Raw genomic sequence first — 21,961 nt, forward strand, 5'->3', positions numbered from 1 at the left:
TGCGGTGGGATGTGGACGTGGACGTTGATGCTGTTTCTTGAGAAACTGCCATAAAAAGTGAAGACTGAGAGGAGGGGGCATCTTTGCATGCAGTATGGACAGGGGATTGCCTTGCACGCACAACAGGGGGTTCTCTTACATGCACAACAGCGGAAGAAGCAGTGGTGACACCCACTGACACTGGTCGTGGAACCTGGGGTTCGCCCCACAAAGTCGGGTGCTTTGCTGACATGTGCCTGATCAAGCTGGTGGTGGTCAGGCTGGTAGTTTTGTCACCCCTGCTGATGCTGGCCTAGCAGGTGGTACAAATGGCCTTTTTGGGGTTATCAGCAGAGTCTTTAAAATAATTCCAGACTCTGGAAGACTTACCGGTTGTACTGGCAACGTCCCTCGTGTTGGTGTTACGGGGAACGGCTGCCCGCCTTCTGTCTGCGGCCACCATACTGCTTCTTCCTGCCTGTTGGGGTACTCTGCCTTCCTCCCCCTGTGTGCTGCTGGCCTCGCTCTGCGTTTCCTCCTGCCATGTTGGGTCAGTTACTAGATCATCCACCACCTCCTTCTCTTCCACTTCCGCACCACGGTCCTCCTCCTTACTTCGTGGCAATTGTGTCTCGTCATCGTCCACCTCTTGTGACTAATTGCCAGCGTCGTCTTCCTGTGGCCGTGGCTGTTCAAATATTTGGCCATCGCTACATGGGATCTCCTCTTCCACCACTTCAAGCGGAGCAAGAGAGGGGCCCAAATATGGAAATGGTGCAGTGAACAGCTCTTTAGAGTGTCCAACTGTGGGATCAGTTGCTGTCTGACGACACTCGGCATGGTGGGAGGAAGGAGCATCAGGGTGAGGAGGAGTATGCAGTCGAGACTCACGGCTACTAACACTTGACCGCGTGGAAGACAGACCGGAGGTGGTGGTGCCCAGGTGACTGGAAGTATTATCTGCTTTCCAATTAATAACCTGTTCACACTGATCAGTTCGCAATAGTGGTGCTGTTGTGTGCTTCTGACGCGCCCCTGGGCTTGTGTTGCGCTGCGCTGCGCATGCGGGAGCTTACCCGGAGCCGGATCTGTGGAGGGTTGTAGTCTCGTGGCGGTGACCCGGTCCGTGCCCAGGGAGTCAAACTAGACGGCAGTCCATTAGTAGTAAATGGTTGATGACTACGCCACCCGTTGAGTGCAGCCAGGGGGCTGCTGCTGCAGGGCAGACCGCTGAGGCCGATGGTGGGATTGTGCAGCGTGATAGTATAACCCCCAACGGGAGGGGTATGGCCTCAGGGCAGCCGACGTGGATGATGGGGGTAGCAGGAACCACTCAGAGACGGTACGGTGTAGTTCAGGGTCTTTACTGGTAACAACAAAAGACCCTCCCGGAGTACTTGCTAGCGGATGGGGCCTGGTCAGTCCTTGAGCAGATGGGATCTCCCCTGGCCAGGCGTAGTTGTAGGCCTCCCAAACTGACTGTACTCTTCTGGCTACCTTGCTAGGAGCTGATGTAAGTAGCCCACGTCCCTGAGTGTACCGTGTGGTGCTCACCCGTATGGCCGGTGACTCGGGGCCTTCTAATGGCTTCCGCTCCACGATGGCGGTGCTGGTCCCACGCGTGTGACCGTGCCTTCGGGCTTCTGGGCCAGAGGACCTGAAATCCCCTGCCTGACGGATTCTGCTGCTGGGTAGGACTTAGTCCCCACAGCCTCGGACTCCGGGTCCGGTAAAAGCCTTCTTAGTCAGGGCGAACTCTGCAGCTGCCAGCCCCTGACTCCTTGTAACTGCTGTTTCTTCCTATGCTGTCTCTACTTCTTCTCTTCTTCTACTCACTCACCCTGCCTCAGCCCCAGGTTTTTATAGGGGAAGTTCTTCCCCTCCCAAGACTGGGCAGGAGGTGTGGCATGCACAGGATCCCTGACTAAAGGACCTCCCACCTGCTCTCAGACATAACATTACGTTACTGTGGCAACCAGACCCCTGGGGTGTCACATTCCCCCCTAGTAAAATTTAGTACTCCGGGACTAAACACATTATAGAAAAACATAACAAGGTAAAAACAACAACACTAAAATACAATAAGGAAACACAATAAGATGGTCACGGCGTATCCGCAACCGGGTGCAGTCTTTGAAGAAAAGCAAAGGTGTCCATTTCACCGAAACAGGGAGACGTAACCAGGTAGGGGTCTGTTCTACCCCGAGTCCTTGACAGTCTTTAGTCCATCCTGGGTTACGCTCCAACTATGTACAAGGATTCCCGGTAAATCCACCAAGGATTCCTAAAAACAACTAGAAACACAAAATTACACACAAGCAACTATAGACAGGTAAACATACAAAATAGCTTAAACATTTAGATCCTCCAACGTGCGGGTAACTGGCCTCTAGTGGCCCTAGTGGACCTACGGAGCTGACTGTCTGGCCCTGAACTACAGGGTGTAGGAGCTGTCAAGGGTAAACTGGGCAGCTGTCTACCGGCTCTTTGTCTCACTAGGGGTACGGCAGGCTCACTATAAGCAGAGGGTTGATTCTCCTGTTCTGCTTGTGTGGAGTCTTCTGCCTCCTGGACCGGCTGTTCTTCCAGCTCTACCCGTTGCTCCGTAGGTTCTTGGGATGATGGTTGGAGGAAGGTGAGTACGGGTACCACAACTGCACCATTGACTTGAGTCCAAGACCGAGGGAAGTCCCCGAGCACGGTACTAACCATATCTTCCCTTTCCTCTACGGGTCGATGGTCTTCTTGTTCCTCTTCAGGGTTCCTCAGTTGTTCGGGACACTTCTTCAGGTGGTCCCGGGATACAATGGCTGTGGTTTCCCCTCCGTCTTTACTGATGGTACAGACCTTCGGGTTTTCGTGGCTTGAGGGCAGTACGGTGTACGGGTCCTTCTCCCACTGGTCGTCCAACTTGTGGAGCCGTCTCTTCCTCTTCAAGACCTGCTCTCCGGGTACCAGGGGAACAGCGGGAGCATACTGGTTGTATGTCTTCTCTTGTCTTTCCCTAGCCTGACAGAGACTTCGCTCCACGCTCTCTTGTACTCTCCGGTACTGCTGCTGCCTCTCTGTGTCCCAGTCTGTTTCTGGTGAAGTGTCCTCGGGTGTCAGGACTCCCATTTCCAGGTCAACAGGTAACTTACCAGGTCTTGCCCTCATTAGGTAAGCCGGGGTACAGTTGGTGGAACCTACCGGGATGTGGTTGTATAGGTCCACCAGATCGGGCAACTTCTCAGGCCACAGACTGCGTTCTTCCAGGGGCAATGTTTTTAGAAGATCCATTACCACCTGGTTCATTTTTTCACAAAGTCCATTAGTTTGCGGATGGTAGGGTGTCGTCCTTATCTTCCGGCAGCCATACAGATTGCAGAATTCCTGGAAGACCTCCGCTTCAAAGGCAGGTCCCTGGTCCGTCAGCACTTGGTCCGGGTACCCGTGTGGACGGCAGAAGTGCTGCTGGAAGGCTCTAGCTGCTGTTTGAGCCGTTAAGTCCTTGACGGGGACGACAACCAAGAACCGGGAGTAATGATCCACGATGGTTAACGCGTAGACGTAGCCACTTCTGCTTGGGGTCAGTTTTACATGATCCAAGGCTACCAGTTCCAACGGTTGCCGGGTGACGATGGACTGCAGGGGAGTCTTCTGGCTGGCCCGGTCCTTCCTTCTCAGATTGCACGGGCCACAGTCTCTGCACCACTTCTCGATGGTTCCCCTCATGCCTACCCAGTGGAACCGCTCGCGCAGCAGGAACTCCAGCTTTTTCCACCCGAAGTGTCCAGCTCCGTCGTGGTATGCCTCCATCACCATGGCTGCGTCTCTTCGGGGCACCACTACTTGCCAGAGTAGTTCATGCGTCCGGGAGTTGACCATTCTGCGGCACAACTTCCCCTTGTAAAGGAATAGTCGACTCTTCTCCGCCCATAGTTGTTTGGCTTCCTCCGGAGCGTCTGGTTCAAGGCGAGCCTCCGGCCGAGTCAGCATCTCCTTCACCAGTCGGACGGCAGGGTCGCTGTCTTGCGTTTCCGCCCAGTTGTAGTGGGGTAAGGGGTTCAACGTAGCAGCCTGCTTACCCCTTACCCGGTGGGAATACTGAATAGTCCCATGACGGTGGAACGCAGGGAGTTCAACTTCTTCCAGTCCCTCCGGATCTTCTCCTTCGTCCGGCAGGTTGGTCATCCTGGACAGGGCGTCCGCGTTAGTATTGGAGCGTCCTGCCCGGTATTTGATTGTGAACTCGTAGTTGGACAGACGGGCCATCCACCTCTGCTCCAGGGCACCGAGTCTTGCCGTGTCCAGGTGTGTCAACGGGTTGTTATCCGTGTATACGGTGAACCGGGAAGAAGCGAGGTAATGCCTAAAGCGCTCGGTGACTGCCCATACCACGGCCAGGAACTCTAGCTTAAATGAGCTGTAATTCTCGGGGTTCCTTTCGGTGGGTCGCAGTTTTCGGCTGGCATAGGAGATTACTCGTTCTCTCCCCTGCTGGATCTGGGACAGTATGGCTCCTAGCCCGATGTTACTGGCGTCGGTGTAGAGGATGAAGGGCTGGCTATAGTCCGGGTACGCCAAGATTTCATCCCCCGTGAGGGCCATCTTCAGCTGGCGGAAGGACTCTTCTTCTAGCTCTTCCCATTTGAAGGGCGGCTTCTGGTTCTTGGCCTTCCGGGACTGGCCTATCAGGAGGTCCTGCATAGGCGCTGCCTTTTTGGTGAAACCGGGAATAAACCTTCGGTAGTAGCCTACCAACCCTAGGAACTGCCGCACTTCTTTTACGCTGGAGGGGCTTGGCCATCCCTTAATTGCGGTGATCTTATCGGGGTCGGGAGCCACTCCGTCAGCGCTCACCACGTGTCCCAGGTATTGCACCTTTGGTTTCAGGAGGTGACACTTGGAGGGTTTCACCTTTAGGCCGTAACTCGCCAGAGCTTCGAACACCTCCGCCAGGTGTTTCAGGTGGTCCTCATAAGTTTTGGAGTATACGATGACATCGTCCAGGTACAACAGGACCGTCTCGAAGTTTCTGTGGCCCAGACAGCACTCCATTAATCGTTGGAAGGTTCCTGGGGCGTTGCAGAGTCCGAACGGCATGCAGGTGAACTCGCTAAGTCCCATCGGGGTGGTGAATGCGGTCTTCTCCCGGTCCGCCTCTGCTACAGGAACCTGCCAGTACCCGCTAGTGAGATCCAAGGTAGAGAAGAAGTTAGCAGATCTTAAAGCAGCCAATGACTCCTCTATCCTTGGTAAGGGGTACGCATCCTTGTGTGTGATACGGTTGATTTTCCGGTAATCTACACACATCCTCATGGTGTTGTCTTTCTTTTTGACTAAAACTAGTGGGGCTGCCCAGGGGCTACAGCTATCCCGGATTACCCCAGCCTCCTTCATGTCTCTAAGCATCCCCTTGGCGTGTTGGTAATGTGCAGGGGGTACGGGTCGATACCTCTCTTTTATGGGAGGATGATCTCCCGTGGGGATGCGGTGTTCTACCCCCTTGACTCGCCCGAAGTCTAACGGGTGTTTACTAAACACTCTCTCATACTCTTGAACCACCCGATAGACTCCTTGTTTCTGATGTGAGGGAGTGGAGTCAGTACCCAGATGTAGTTGCTGACACCAGTCCTCCATGTCTTTCTTAGAGCCGTTACCTTCCTCCGGGTGAGATGGAGGCAAGGGTTCCACAGATTGTATAGAATTTTGATTAGTGGTATATAATTTGGCTAGCGTGGCATACCGGGGCAGGTACACTTCCCTCTCCCCGATATTTATTATGCGAACGGGCACCCTCCCATGGCGTACATTGACCACCCCCCGTGCTGTCAAAATGGTGGGCCTACTGTCTGAGTAAACTGGTTCTACCATTGCCTGGTAATCTCTACCTCTCAGACCAATAGCTGCCCGGCACCAAATCATCATTTCACTTTTTGGGGGCATGGCAATAGGAAAAGGGTCACACATTCTTACGCTACCAATCTCACCGCCGGAGAGTTCCACTTGTTGCCGTTGCATCAGTGCCCGGATCTCTTTCTGGAGCACCCGCTGCTCGCCGGAGCTGGCGTTCTTGGCAACCTGCTGTAAAAGGAAAATCACCTCTGCAAGACAATTTTCAATTACGTTAGTTCCTAGAGTTATTTTTGGGTGACTCTCATGTTTATCAATATCTACAATGATCAGTCCCTGTGCGGCCAGTTCGACTCTACCGATTTTGAGGGTCACCTCTTTAAATCCGATCTGTGGCACGGGCTGGCCATTGCTGGCGATGATACTCAAGTCGTCGTCAGGGTAGCGGGTAATATCCGAGTCATTCCAGTACTGCTTGAAGAGCACGTACGGGATGGTGGTGACCTGTGACCCGGTATCCAGTAGGGCACTCATGGGAATGCCATCCAGTACCACAGGCAAGACTGGACGTCCTCCCACATATCTGTCGCGCCAGTTCGATGGGCCTGGTGATCTTTTTCCTGGGGGTTGGCCCTCTACCCCAGGTTGTGCCCGTTTAAAGAACAGTACCTTTCCATATGTCCGGGTTGATTGCAGCGGCGGCAGATGGGTCGTCCGTCCTCGCTGTATCGGTCACTGGGTCTTCCTCTGGCCGGTGGGGTCCTCCTTGGTCGACGCCACGGGATGTCCTCCGGTCCGGATGCCAGCTGGATCTTCCCTGGGGTGGAAACCTGTAAAGACTGCACAGTTCGGGTTAGCGCAGCAACGCTCTTAACTAGCTCTTGGACCTGATGGTGTAGGTCTGGAGCCGGGTCATTGTCCAAAGCCTGCGCATCAGCTCCCACAGGCCCTGCCGACAAGGGCGCCGCCTCCTGGTGGTAAGTGATAGCTGGGCGCCTGTGGGTCACAACGCCACCCGGTGCTGGTTCTCGGAGCACCCGGATAGCTCTATCCTTGAACTGTGCAAAGTCCAGATGGGGATCCTGTAAGGCCATTGCCCGCAACTGGGTTCGGTGGGCATTGCAATATAAACCCTCTATAAATTGTTCAGTCAACAGCCTGTCCTCGTTTCCCACCCCATCAGGGTCGGTCTGCTTTATGGCCCTCAGGGCCTCTTGTAGGTTTAGTGCATAGTCCCTTATACTCTCATGCGCTCGCTGCTTGCACCCGTAGAATCTAAGCTTGATCTCGGCTGAGGTGCGGGTATCGAAGGTGTCCCTCAGCCGGGTTAGTATCTCTGCGACAGTCCTCCTCCCAGGTGGCCAAGATTTTACTTCTCTTTTGGCTGCCCCGGTTAGTTGGGCCACCAGGATGCTCACTTTTTGCTCTTCTGTGAGGGGGTACACCTGGAAGAGGCTATCCAGCTTTTCTCTAAAGTCATGCAGGGTATGTGACTCCCCTGAGTACTGGGGTAGCCAAGCTGCTCCCGGGATATATGGCATGGTGAAGGGCATAACTGCAGCAGCGGTGGCGCTGGCGGGGGTCGAGGTAGTGAAGCTCTCCTCCGTATCCGACATCTTCCTCCCCCCTAGTGGACCGTGGCCTACCTTGCGATGATCCTCTTCCGTAGGCCGCGGCTCCGCAGTGGATCGTCAGGGTTGAGGACCTTCCGTCGCGCTCCTGTGACGTCGGCGTCTGCTGGGCTCCTTCCAGGACCTTACGCAACGTCCGGACGTGAGGCGGGGCTTCAGTTCTCGCGCGCTTTCGGAGTCCACGCCCCTCTTCTTCCCGCGCGGCGTCCTCAAGATGGCGTCCAATGGCGGGAAAACTCCACGGATGGCGGGAAGAAGGTCGAAGATGGCGCCGGATGGCGGGAAAACTTCACCACTGGTAAGTTTGAACAGTCTTTGCTTTTCAGGCACGCAGTACCCGGTGGTTGCGGGCACGAAATCCTGCCGACTACGCCAAAGTTGACGCGCCCCTGGGCTTGTGTCGCGCTGCGCTGCGCATGCGGGAGCTTACCCGGAGCCGGATCTGTGGAGGGTTGTAGTCTCGTGGCGGTGACCCGGTCCGTGCCCAGGGAGTCAAACTAGACGGCAGTCCATTAGTAGTAAATGGTTGATGACTACGCCACCCGTTGAGTGCAGCCAGGGGGCTGCTGCTGCAGGGCAGACCGCTGAGGCCGATGGTGGGATTGTGCAGCGTGATAGTATAACCCCCAACGGGAGGGGTATGGCCTCAGGGCAGCCGACGTGGATGATGGGGGTAGCAGGAACCACTCAGAGACGGTACGGTGTAGTTCAGGGTCTTTACTGGTAACAACAAAAGACCCTCCCGGAGTACTTGCTAGCGGATGGGGCCTGGTCAGTCCTTGAGCAGATGGGATCTCCCCTGGCCAGGCGTAGTTGTAGGCCTCCCAAACTGACTGTACTCTTCTGGCTACCTTGCTAGGAGCTGATGTAAGTAGCCCACGTCCCTGAGTGTACCGTGTGGTGCTCACCCGTATGGCCGGTGACTCGGGGCCTTCTAATGGCTTCCGCTCCACGATGGCGGTGCTGGTCCCACGCGTGTGACCGTGCCTTCGGGCTTCTGGGCCAGAGGACCTGAAATCCCCTGCCTGACGGATTCTGCTGCTGGGTAGGACTTAGTCCCCACAGCCTCGGACTCCGGGTCCGGTAAAAGCCTTCTTAGTCAGGGCGAACTCTGCAGCTGCCAGCCCCTGACTCCTTGTAACTGCTGTTTCTTCCTATGCTGTCTCTACTTCTTCTCTTCTTCTACTCACTCACCCTGCCTCAGCCCCAGGTTTTTATAGGGGAAGTTCTTCCCCTCCCAAGACTGGGCAGGAGGTGTGGCATGCACAGGATCCCTGACTAAAGGACCTCCCACCTGCTCTCAGACATAACATTACGTTACTGTGGCAACCAGACCCCTGGGGTGTCACACTTCCCTAGTAATTCGGTCAAGAAGTAGGAGCGAGAAGATGTGGCTGTTGGTTGTGGCACATTTTCACCTTGGCCCGTCCTCTGCACACACCATCACCAGAACGTCATGTTCCACGTCCCTTGCCACGCGCCTTGCCCATTGTAAATGAAGTAAAATAGCTTACACTCGCACTATCAATGGCAAAAGGGTAATAGAAAGGAGATTTGAACCGTGGAAGAGGAAAACCACAGTTCTAGCTCTCTGGCCTACACCAGAATCTTTTAAACAGATATATTTGTGTCTGAACAGTCACTGAGACAGTGAAACTGTTTTTTTTTTATGCAAAAAGGTGGATTACACCCAGACTTGAACCGTGAAAGAGGAAAACCACAGTTCTAGTTATCTGGCCTACACCAGAATCTTTTAAACAGATATATTTGTGTTTGAACAGTCAGCAAGACATTCAAAATGTTTTTTAATTGAAAAAAGGCAAAAAAGTGGACAATACAGAGATTTGAACCGTGGAAGAGGAAAACCACAGTTCTAGTTATCTGGCCGAAACCAGACTCTTTTAAACAGGTATATTTGTGTCTGAACAGTCAACGAGACATTCAAAATGTTTTTTTTAATTGAAAATAGGCAAAAAAGTGGACAATACAGAGATTTGAACCGTGGAAGAGGAAAACCACAGTTCTAGTTATCTGGCCTACACCAGACTCTTTTAAACAGGTATATTTGTGTCTGAACAGTCAGCGAGACACTCAAAATGTTTTTTTTATGCTAAAAGGTGGATTACACCCACATTTGAACCATGGAAGAGGAAAACCACAGTTCTAGTTATCTGGCCTACACCAGAATCTTTTAAACAGATATATTTGTGTTTGAACAGTCAGCGAGACACTCAAAATGTTTTTTTATTGAAAAAAGGCAAACAAGTGGATAATACAGAGATTTGAACCGTGGAACTGCAAAACCACAGTTCTAGTTATCTGGCCTACATCAGACTCTTTTAAACAGATATATTTGTGTCTGAACAGTCAGCGAGACATTCAAAATGGTTTTTTTTTATTCAAAAAGGTGGATTACACCCAGATTTGAACCGTGGAAGAGGAAAACCACAGTTCTAGTTATCTGGCTTACACCAGAATCTTTTAAACAGATATATTTGTGTCTGAACAGTCAGCGAGACACTCAAAATGTTTTTTTTTATTGAAAAAAGGCAAAAAAGTGGATAATACAGAGATTTGAATCGTGGAAGAGGAAAACCACAGTTGTAGTTATCTGGCCTACACCAGAATCTTTTAAACAGATATATTTGTGTCTGAACAGTCAGCGAGACACTCACAATGTTTTTTTTTATGCAAAAAGGTGGATTACACCTAGATTTGAACCGTGGAAGAGGAAAACCACAGTTCTAGTTATCTGGCCTACACCAGAATCTTTTAAACAGATATATTTGTGTCTGAACAGTCAGCGAGACACTCAAAATATTTTTTTTTATGCAAAAAGGTGGATTACACCTAGATTTGAACCGTGGAAGAGGAAAACCACAGTTCTAGTTATCTGGCCTACACCAGAATCTTTTAAACAGATATATTTGTGTTTGAACAGTCAGCGAGACACTCAAAATGTTTTTTTTTATTGAAAAAAGGCAAAAAAGTGGATAATACAGAGATTTGAACCATGGAACTACAAAACCACAGCTGTAGTTATCTGGCCTACACCAGACTCTTTTAAACAGATATATTTGTGTCTGAACAGTCAGCAAGACACTCCAAATTTTTTTTATGCAAAAAGGTGGATTACACTCAGATTTGAACCGTGGAAGAGGAAAACCACAGTTCTAGTTATCTGGCCTACACCAGAATCTTTTAAATGGATATATTTGTGTCTGAACAGTCAGCGAGACACTCAAAATGTTTTTTTTTATTGAAAAAAGGCAAAAAAGTGGATAATACAGAGATTGAACCGTGGAACTGCAAAAACACAGTTCTAGTTATCTGGCCTACACCAGACTCTTTTACACAGATATATTTGTGTCTGAACACTCACAGACACACTCAATTGTATTTTTTGGGGGGAAAAATACCAAAAGGTTAATAAGACGGGTATTTGTACAGTCTGACTGAGGGGAAAAAAAAAGAGGATTTAGATGAAAAAAAGGATTTTTCCTGGCACCTGAGACCTGGGGCTAAGTCTAGCAATTTGAAAAGCAGCACACAGGACTGTAATGCAGTGTTTGTTGGTATAACCACTGCGTCTCCTATACAGCCTGCCTGATATCTGGGATGGATATTAGTCCTGAGAAGGACTGTTTGTTTGATTGTGCAGGCTTTAGAGACCCTACACTGCCTATTTCGCAGTATAAATCTCTCCCTAACTCAGCAGCACTCTCCCTGCACCGTCTGATCCGGAGCGACTGTGTCCAAGATGGCGGCGCCCGGTTTTAAATACTCGAGGTGACGCTGTGCGGCCAGCCAATCACTGTAATGCCCACAACCAACATGGCTGCGGCATTACAGTGACTGGCTGGCAATCCCTGCATGTTCATTGGCTCTGTAAAGAGCGCCAAACATGCCGGGCGGAGACCCGAGCTCCTGCCCGAGTAACCCGGAAATGCTCAGTGCTCGCCGAACATCCCGAGTAGTGAGATGCTCGGGCGAGTACCGTGCAGTGTCGAGCATGCTCGCTCAACACTAGCGAACACCTCTCCATCCCTAGTGGCTTGCAACCATGGTCCATTCTTGAGACAGACCAGCATCTATTGGACATTTATGCCATGCGATATGAATCTACTATATAATCGGCTTATCCCGTCTCTCTGTCCATCCAGGAAATCCCGCGTCGCTGATTGGTCCGGCCACGGCCAATCAGCGACGCGGGATTTCAGAACAAGTCGGGAGATAGCAGGGCTGACTCCGCCCATGTGGTCATGTGACTCACCAACTGCCCATGACGTACTGAACATGTTTTGTCAGTCACAGTGTGTGATGTACTTCTGTCACGTTTAATGAATACGTTCTGTCAGTCACAGTGCGACATAGTTCTGTCACGTTTACTAAACACGGTCAGTCAGAGTGTGATGTACTTCTGTCACGTTCAGTGAACACGTTCTGTCAGTCACAGTGTGACGTACTTCTGTCACGTTTCATTCACCGTGGTAGGCGGAACAGGAGACCCTTGGCTGCAGCCGCAAATAGTCGTGATGTAAGCGGAAGCAAGAGCCGGCTGCAGCCGGGGGAATTACGTGCTGGCTGTGCATGGTCAGCGATGTTGTCACAAGCAGTATTGACAACATGACGTAATTACAAAATTCATTAGGGGCACCGGGGGGATACATTGGGGGGTTAATTTAGTGCACAACCCATTTAAACACTGCTTCGCTGATTAGTCGCGCCCGGTCGTCCGCCTACATATTCTAGAATACCCGATGCGTTAGAATCGGGCCACCATCTAGTATGCTAAAAATGTCCCAGATCAGACTTTTTTTTAACGGCCTGCAGATTGATCTCGAGCCATGGCGACTTGATGGATGAATGCTCTGTAGAAAGATCGATCTTGTGCAAGTCTAGATAGCTCCACCAGTGTTCTCTCCGCAGTTGTCTTGATAGTATCAAGCCATTGGGTTGCTGTTCTTCCTCTTCGCTTTTTCCCTCTTATTTTTCCAACCATGATGTCCTTCTCCAGTGATTGCACTCTTTCTATGATGTGTCCAAATTAGGCAAGTCGTAGCTTGGTGATCGTTGCTTCAAGTGACATGTCTGACTTGATTTGTTCTATAATAGATTTATTAATTCTTCTTGCCATCCATGGTATTGATAACATCCTTCTCCAGCACCACATATCAACAGGTGTTGATTCTTCTCCTGTCTTGTTCTTGTTTCTTTATCGTCCAGGTTTCGCATCCGTTTGTTACCACAGAGAAGGCCACAACTATGTACGAGCTGTGTCTTCATCGACAATGAAATGTTCTTCAACTTGAAGACCTTGTCCAGTGACTTCATTGTTGAATTCCCCTTAGCTATCCTAGATCAGACTAACCCTTTAAATATTCCAAGCCTAAACTCCCTTTATCAGTGATCAATATGATTGGATTTTATGGGTGTAGTCTCAATAAAATTTGTCCTGTAGCCCTAGAATTGAAGCTCAGTTCTTGCTCCTTATCAGGGACAGGCAGATCTTCTTTATTATCTTTCGGACAGGTAAGAGAGAAGGAGATTGGGAGACATAACCTGTGCAGCCGTTACAATACTTTGTTTTAGTGTCTCTTTTTATGGGTACAATGTGCTTTCCCAGAACTCATCTGCTCATTATATGGCTTCATAAAATTTTCAAACTAGAGCAAGCATGGATTGTGCCACAGATGGTAAAAGAAGGATAATCATGTAGCTGCAGTATTGATTTCTTATTGAATTACCTCTCTGCAGCACTTAGTACTACTATGTAATCTACTCAAACTGCTTTTACAATATAAAATTTCCATTTTCCGAGGTCAACGTAATGCAATCAAGTGCTTCACTTTATATGAGCCGATCACGTGCTTTCTTGTCCTTATCCCGCGTTTCAGGAAGGAGGGGGTTAAAGATTGTCATTTGCGAAGATGACAAAAGATATATCTAGGGAGATATGTAAACCGCGGAGGATACTTAAATCGGATAATCATGGGTATCAGTTTCTATGTCATTATTTTTCTCTGTATTATGGTGGAGTGTAAGTAAAATAGAATTGCTGGGATAGAGTTACCATCGTGATGATGTTCTCAGGAAATGTATTGTGCTTGGCAGAAAGTTTCTTCAAGGGCATTTGGAAGAAAGAAGAGGAAAACAAGTTAAGTTATTGCCGTGCATATACAAGGGCAACTGTAATGGCTAAAATACTTCCAAAATCATTAGAAGAGTCTTCCCTTCTCATATTATTAGGATATCAGCACTTTACGAGCAATGGGTTTCGACCACCCAACTTCATCATTCACAACTGGGCAGCTCAACGCACTGCTGTGTAGGGAATGACAGTGAAGAGGGCACAGCACAACACCTCCTTTATTTTCAGTATCGCTTTGGGTCGCAGAGGTCATACCCCACCAAATATAAAGCGGTGCTGCTACTTCATGAGATGGAAAGACCACTGAATGTTTTCAAGGAATGTAACTAGAAATTACCAAATCGATCCGCTGAGGATTGTTTGAATCAAATTTCCTGAAATTCATGATTTCACGTGAAATCGAACACTTTGAGACTTGATTCGCGATATGCAAAACAAAAAACTTGCCCAGCATCATTTCCCACATAGGTGAAACACCAATGAGCAGGCTAATGCCATTTTGTGCTGCCGAGAGGACTTCCCTGCAACTATGACATCATATCCTAGTTTATCAAGCGGGTCATCATACCTGTGACAGTCATTGTCAGTATAGCATTGGGCAGTGACTAGTGTTGAGCCACCCCCGTAGTGTTCGAGTTCGGTTCGGTTCGTCGAACACCCGTGTGTTCGTCGAACTGTTCGTCGAACACCTTCGAACACCGTTAAAACCAATGGCAGGCAAACAAAAACACATAGAAACACATAGAAAACACCTTCAAAGGTGTCCAAAAGCTGACAAACTGCTCAGAAGACATAACTAACACATGGAAAAGTGACAAGTACATATAGTCATGCGAAAATAAAAGAGGTGGAGGAGTAAAAGGAGGGAGAGACACAGATATAGGCATGTCATGCCCTTCTAAAATCCAAAAAGTGAGAAGCCGACACGGCCAGTCCGCTCCTGCCCGTGCCACCTCCGTGTCGCCGGGTTTGTGCCAGAGCCGCGGTGAACCCTGACGGCCAGCCCCCCTCTCCCAATATTGGTGCCTGTCCGCTGGTGGGTCGAGCGAGCCCCCCTGTGGTGGAGGCAGCTCTAAGCTTTTTAATTTAAATTGTCTCTCTAATTTGAATGAATACACTTTAAATCCATTTACAAGGATCTATTGGAGGGCAAGTCTCATGCCAGCAGCCGCGGTAATTCCAGCTCCAGTAGCGTCCACTAAAGCTGCTGCAGTTAAAAAGCTTTTATAAGGATCGAGCTCGGCTGTCCACCGCAAGGCATCCTACTGCCAGTCCCAGCCCCTATGCCTTGGGGTGCCTCCTGATGCTCTTCACTAAGTATCCCATGGTCCCGAAGCATTTCCTTTGAAAAAATTAAGTGTCTAAACTACAGGTGGTGCAGCTTGCTTAACAGCCGGGATAATCCGCTTACTAGCAGACACTGCTACTAGGCACAAAGTATTTCCTGGGCTAGATGCAGTTAAAAATTTGTAATTAGATACTCTCGTTGGATGCTGAGAAAGCATTCCATAGAGTCTCCTGGCACGCCATATATGATTCTCTTAAAAAGCTTGGGGTAGGGGTCTAGGGGACCCTTTTATAGCCAAAATCACGGCCCTGTATCGCAATACGTCACCTAGGCTGAAGATAAATGGAACTGTAGCACCTTGAGGGCTCGGTTGCTAAAGACGTATTGCACCTCACCCAGAGGTGTGATATCTCACTCTCAGGTAAGGATGGAGTGTGGATCAGGACCCGACACCTGCATGCATTACACCACATTGCCGTGGGGCAGGGCGACCAATATGCCCCTGAGATGGGCACGACAGTCCCTGTCCCTGGCTGGAGTGGGGGGAGGGAACACTGAGGAAGGGGAACCCTGTAGTGCAGGAGCAGGGAGGAAGCAGTTCCTGGGTGCATTGAGAAGGGAGTATAAAAGGTGGGCACCATCTTAGTTCAGTGCAGAGAAGTCTGAGCAGAAGTGGCAGGGAGCAGGGGCTCTGCATGAGCTCTGCTCCGGAGGCGGGCCTAGTAACAGAGGCCCAGGCCTGGAAGAGGGAGAAGGAAGGAAGAGGAGCGGAGAAGGCTCCAGGAACGAGGAATGAAGGGATCCCAGGGGTGCGGACGGGCGAGTCGCCACCGCACGCCCGAATCCACCTGCGTGGAGGGGTCAGGCCAAAGGGGGAGACCGTTCCCCGAACTAGTGGAGGCAGGAAACGACCCTCAGCTAGAAACCGGAGGCTCTGACATTTTATGTGGCGCAGCCCCTCGCTACACCCGCTAGGAAGGCACCACATAGGGTCAGGGAAACTGGCGCCAAGTTTACCAAGAGGAGGCCCGAGGCAGCCGGACAGAAGTGTTGGTAAGAAAGGCCAGACAAAGGACACACAAAGGGGGTCCTGTGAAGTGCTCCAAAGTTATCTGGGAGTTGTCTGAGCCCCTCACCTGGTGAGCACAGTACGACGTGGGCAGCCGTTACCTGCAGACGTGGTCTGGATAATAAGAACTGTGAGTAAAGGCCCTGAACTGCATCACTGACTCCGTGTCGTTACTGCTGCTGCCCTGCACCATCACCCCCATCCTCCGCATACACTGCCCTGAGGCTATACTCCTCCCGTGGGGAGTTATGCTACGCTCTGCTGCACCCACAACACCAGCCTCAGTGGTCTGCCCTGTAGCGGCGGTTCACTCTGACCGCAATCCACGGGTGGCGTAGTCGGACATTTAAACATGAAAACCACATAAATAGTTCCGCCACTGGTTTGACCGCCCTGAGCCACGGAACTGGGTCGCCTCCACGAAGACTACAACCACCAGCATCCACCAAAAAGGGTCCGGCTCCGGGTGTCCCAAGGCCCAGGGGGTGCGTCAGAACATTTTCATCACCTTTCACAATCACCAATGGGACAAGGCAGTGATGTCCTCTGTCCCCTCTCTTATACATCCTAGTGACGGAGCACCTGCTCTCATCAATTCGCCATAACCCCAATATTAGGTGGATTGAGGTGGGAGGCACCGAGTACAAGTGCTCTCTATTTGCTGATGATGTCCTAGTATATATCACTCAATCACATATATCCATCCATGCTGTTATGGCTGAAATAGATCACTTTGTTACATGGTAAAATTTTAAAATCAATGCAGCGAAGTCTGAGGCCCTCGATGTCTCCCTCCCCAAATCCATATAGGATTCCATCCAGTCCAACTTTCCCTTTGCCTGGCCCTCACAGGGTATCAAATACTTAGGAATTCCTATTCATAGAGACCTCTCCCATCTATGTTATCTTAATTTTGGGCCCTTTATTGAACAACTCCATACAGACCACGGTTGGCAAGTTAGAACTGTAAGATTCACTACGTGAACCACTGGTGTTTTGTGGAAAAGCACATGTACACTGCGTTCCAAATTATTATACAAAAAGTGTTTAGGAGTGATAAGGGAAGAATTTGTTTGTTTGTCAGTTAAACTCATTGATGGTGATGTGTGTCAGGGCTCTTTATATCACTGTAAGCAATTGCAGACACCTGTGCTAATTAGTTTGGCAGGTGTGTCCAATGAAAGGCAAGACTACTTAAGAAGGCTCTCTCACATTATTAAGCAGCCTACATTTTCTGCCAAAATGGGAAAGAAAAAGGATGTGTCGGCTGCTGAGAAGCAACAAATTGTGGAGTGTTTAGGTCAAGGCATGACTACAATCAACATTGTGCGATGATCAGGATGAAGTGTCCTGGCAATCAAGAAGTATGTAGCTGATTCACAGTACACACGTGTGCGTGCTGATAAGGGCAAATTGAGGACTCTTTCCTACAGGCAATTACGTCAGGTTGAAAGAGCAGCGGCAAAAAAGCCTTGTCATAGCAGCAGACAAGTTTTTGAAGCTGGTTGTGCCTCCAACGTCCCCCGAACAACAAGATGCAGGGTCCTTCAGAGGTTTGCAGCTGTGCATGCGCCATCCTGTCGACCTCCTCTATCCACTTCACACAAGCAGAAACGGCTCCAGTGGGCCAAACATTACATGAAGACTGATTTCAAAACTGTTTTGTTCACGGATGAGTGCCGTGCAGCGCTCGATGGTCCAGATGGATGGAGTGGAGGATGGCTGGTTGATGGACACCCCACGCAAACACGGCTACAGCGCCAACAAGGAGGAGGTGGAGTAATGTTTTGGGCTGGAATCATGGGGAGAGAGATTGTCGGCTCCTTTAGGATCCCTGAAGGCGCTAAAGATGAACTCCATAATGTATGTGGATTTTCTCAAACAGCACTTCCTGCCATGGTTCAAGAAGAAGAACCGTGTATTTCACAGCAAGATCATTTTTCTGCATGATAATGCACCATCTCATGCTGCACATAAAACATCTGCATCTCTGGCTGATATGGGCATAAAAGGGGACAAACTTATGGTGTGACCCCCATGCTCCCCTGACCTCTACCCCATTCAGAACCTTTGGAGCATCATTAAAAGGAGTGTCTATGATGGCGGGAGGCAGTTCACATCTAAGCAACAGCTCTGGGAGGGTATTCTGTCCTCATGCAAAACAATTGAAGCAGAAACCATCCAAAACCTGACAAATTCAATGGACGAGAGAGTTCAGAAGCTCCTTTCGAACAAGGGGTCCTATGTGAAAATGTAACATCACCTAGAATAAAGTTTTGAGTTGAAAACTGTTTGATTTCAGTTTCTAACAACCTGCTAATGCTTATAATTTCAAAAATGACCATTTTTTTGGTCTTTATTAAAATGAAAAGGTTGATCGAAAAGTTTGGGGGATCTAAGAGTGTGGCAACCCAGTAGTCATGATTACTTCGAATTCTGACAATATGAGGGTCATGCTGCAGGTAGTGCAGCAAGAAGGCACTTATGTGCCTTGCGCATCTCGGAGCCCCAAAATTATTTTCCGGGCTAGATGCAGCTAAAAATTATTTTTAATTTTAAATCTGGCGAAGCTTTAGTATAGATGGCCTAATAGGATCAGTGCTGCACACTGCTACAAAGCCCAAATTATTTTCCAGTCAAGATACAGATAAACATGATTAGTAATTTGAAAGCTTAAAACGGTTGGTAGGGTGATTTTAACCAATCATCAAGCTTTTACTCTCCCCAGGATGACACAGGGGTAGAAAAGTCGTTTCGGATCCATGATTTGTTCATCTTTATGAACGTGAGTCTGTCTACATTATCAGTGGAGAGCCGCGTGCGCTTATCTGTCAGCACACCACCAGCAGCGCTGAACACACGTTCAGACAGAACGCTGGCTGCGGGCCATGACAAGATCTCCAAGGCGTAAGTGGCTAGCTCCGGCCATTTATCCAGATTGGAAGCCCAAAAAGAGCAAGGGTCCAGTGACACAGTCGTGGCTTCAATGTTTACTTGGAGATACTCCTGTACCATCGTCTCTAGGCGTTGACTATGTGTCAGACTTCTTGTCTCCTGTGGCCTTGCAAAGGATGGGCTAAAAAAGTGGTGAAATGATTCCGCAAAATTGATGTTACCAGCAGATACTGTGGTTCTGTTACGGTTTGAGTGCTGAACACTTGACGGTCCCACGGTTGGCAAGTTGGAACTGTGAGATTCACTACGTGCACCACTGGTATTTTGTGGAAAAGCACATGTAAGATTCTGCAACAGTCTCTGCTGATACTCCTGCATGCGTGCATCCCTTTCTATGGCAGGAATAATTTCTGCAAATTTACTTTTGTACCGGGGATCTAACAGTGTGGCAACCCAGTAGTCAGGATTATTTCTAATTCTCACAATTCGAGGGTCATGTTGCAGGTAGTGCAGCAAGAAGGCACTCATGTGTGTTGCGCATCCAGGAGCACCAAGTCCCTGTTGTGTTGGTGGCGAGGTAACAATCATGCTTCCTTCCTCTGTCCTCTCCCCCCAACCTCGCACAACAGAAATGTGATCAAGGTCTCCCTCATCTGATGAGTCTTCCATCAGTTCGTCCTCCACTTCTTCCTGGGCTCCTGCACCTTCCTCACTAGTTTGGCTGCTACCATGCGCCCTGGTAAAACCATCTCCCCCACCCTCACATGCCTGCCGCCTTGGTGCTGCCGACCGTCTGGACCTTGCAGATGTTAGCCCTTCCGCATACAACTCCTCCTCCTCTACTTCCTCCACCTCCTCTTGTGCCACCACCTGACTCCGAATTCTGTTTAACATGTGCTCCAGCATGTAAATCACTGGAATAGTCATGCTGATAATGGCATCGTCAGCACTAAACATCTTCGTCGCCATTTCAAAACTGTGCAGAAGGGTGCATAGGTCCCTGATCTGAGACCACTCCTCCAGCGTGATTTGCCCCACCTCTGAATCTCGTTGGCCCAGGCTATACGTCAGAACGTATTGCACCAGGGCTTGTCGGTGCTGCCACAGTCGCTGCAACATGTGCAGAGTTGAATTCCACCGGGTAGGCACATCGCATTTTAGCCGGTGAAGTGGCAGGCCCAACGACTTCTGTAGAGATGTAAGTCGCTGAGCTGCGGGATGCGAACGGCGGAAGTGAGCACACAGCGACCGTGCCCTCTGCAGAAGGCCATCTAGTCTGGGATAGTGGGCTAAAAATTGCTGGACAACCAGGTTCAACATGTGAGCCATACAAGGCACGTGTGTGACATTGCCCCGGCGAAGGGCCGCACCCAGGTTTGCAGCATTGTCGCACACGGCCTTCCCTGGTTTCAGGTCCAGTGGAGACAACCATTCATGAAATTGGTTCTCCAGAGCTGACCACAACTCCTCAGCTGTGTGACTCACATTTCCCAGACATTTCAATGTAAAAACCGCCTGATGACGTTGAGCCCTACTGCCAGCATAGTAAGGAGGTGTGCAGGATCCCTTCTGCGCAGTTAGAAAGCTTGTGGCATGACCAGACAGGCTTTGGGTGCAGGTGGAAGACCGAGAGGAGGTTGAGGAGGCAGAAGCAGTGGAGGAACTTTGACATAAAGAGGATTGACGCACAACTCGTGGGGACGGCAAGACTTGGACAGCAGCCCCTTGTCCTGCTGTCACCATAGTTACCCAGTGCCCAGTCAGTGACATGTAACGCCCCTGTCCATGCCTACTCGTCCAAGTGTCTGTGGTGAAATGCACCCTGTCACACACAGAGTTTCTCAAAGAAGCGGTGATGTTGTGTGCGACATGCTGGTGGAGCGCAGGCACACCTTTCTTTGAGAAGTAGTGCCGACTGGGCATCTGGTACTGGGGCACTGCGACGGACATAAGGTCTCGAAAATCCTCTGTGTCCACCAGGCGGAAAGGCAGCATTTCTGTAGCCAAGAGCTTGCAGATGGTGAAATTCAACCTCTTAGCTTTCTCATGGCTAGGAGGAAATGGTCTTTTACTTGTCCACATCTGAGGGACCGAGGGCTGGCTATTGTGCTTAGACGGGGTTGATAAGGGTGTCCCCGGCAAACTGCCGGTCTGTGAGGAAGATGCAGGCGGACATGTTAGGTTGCCTTGATCCAAAGGTGGTGCTATCGATGTCGGACAGCGCTCAACACCAGCTGGTGTTACCACCTCCAAAGAAAATGATGACCTGCCAATCACGCTGGCTGTTGCGGGTAAAGAGGTGGCAGGTCTGCGCCCCAAAACAGGTGTGACTGCTGTCCCCCCAGTCACAGAGGATGAAGAGGCCGCGGATGCACAAGATATGGCAGACGGTGATTGGCCCGGCCGGCTAGGCCGCATTGTAGCACACTGAGCTTCCCACTGCAACTTATGCTTCATGTCCATGTGCCGGTTCATGCATGAAGTACTCAAACTATGTATTTTTTGGCCTCTACTTAGCTTTTGCTGACAAATGTTACAGATAACACGAGTTGGGTCATCTTTATCGATCTGAAAAAATGCCCAGGCTATGCAAGGCTTAGCACCCATGCGACCTGAAGAGCCACCACGACTTGTGGTGAGAGGCAGAGTTGTGTTTGAGGATGCAGTTGTTGACGTGCTTCCAGTACTACGTCTCTGTCCAGGAAGGCGCAACCTGACCTCGTCGTCACTAGCATCTTCCTCCACCTCCTCTGCTGACCTCATCTCTTGGCTGACTGTGGGTTGACAGTAAGTGGGATCTCCGACCTCATCATCATCACCCTGTGCGTTATCACACCCGTCGTCCTCAGAGCCAACCTGTTCCTGCCCTGACAAAAAACTAAAGTTGTCGCTCCAATCAGGTATTTGAGTCTTATCATCGTCTTCCTCATTGTCTCCACCAACAGGAGTTACAGTTTGGGAATGAGAGTCTACATTATGGTCAGAACCTTCTGCGTCTGGTCCTGGATCCGACTCATAAAGATTCTGGGCATCAGTGCAGATCATTTCCTCGTCTGGATTCACAGAAGCGCTGGAGTCGACCTCTGATTCCCAGGCTATAGTATGAGTAAACA

At 50.0% G+C, this 21,961-nt stretch overlaps 1 protein-coding gene across 1 annotated transcript in view; it reads left to right on the forward strand.

The window, feature by feature from the left end:
• The window catches only part of AGBL4 (AGBL carboxypeptidase 4), a 2,899,935-nt gene that overhangs the window by 681,642 nt on the left and 2,196,332 nt on the right, over positions 1 to 21,961 (forward strand). The gene's annotated exons all lie outside the window — the stretch shown is intronic.

The sequence above is a fragment of the Phyllobates terribilis genome, unplaced genomic scaffold (assembly GCF_046119375.1).
Source record: "Phyllobates terribilis strain yellow unplaced genomic scaffold, ASM4611937v1 Scaffold_8__6_contigs__length_399053987, whole genome shotgun sequence".
NCBI lineage: Eukaryota > Metazoa > Chordata > Amphibia > Anura > Dendrobatidae > Phyllobates > Phyllobates terribilis.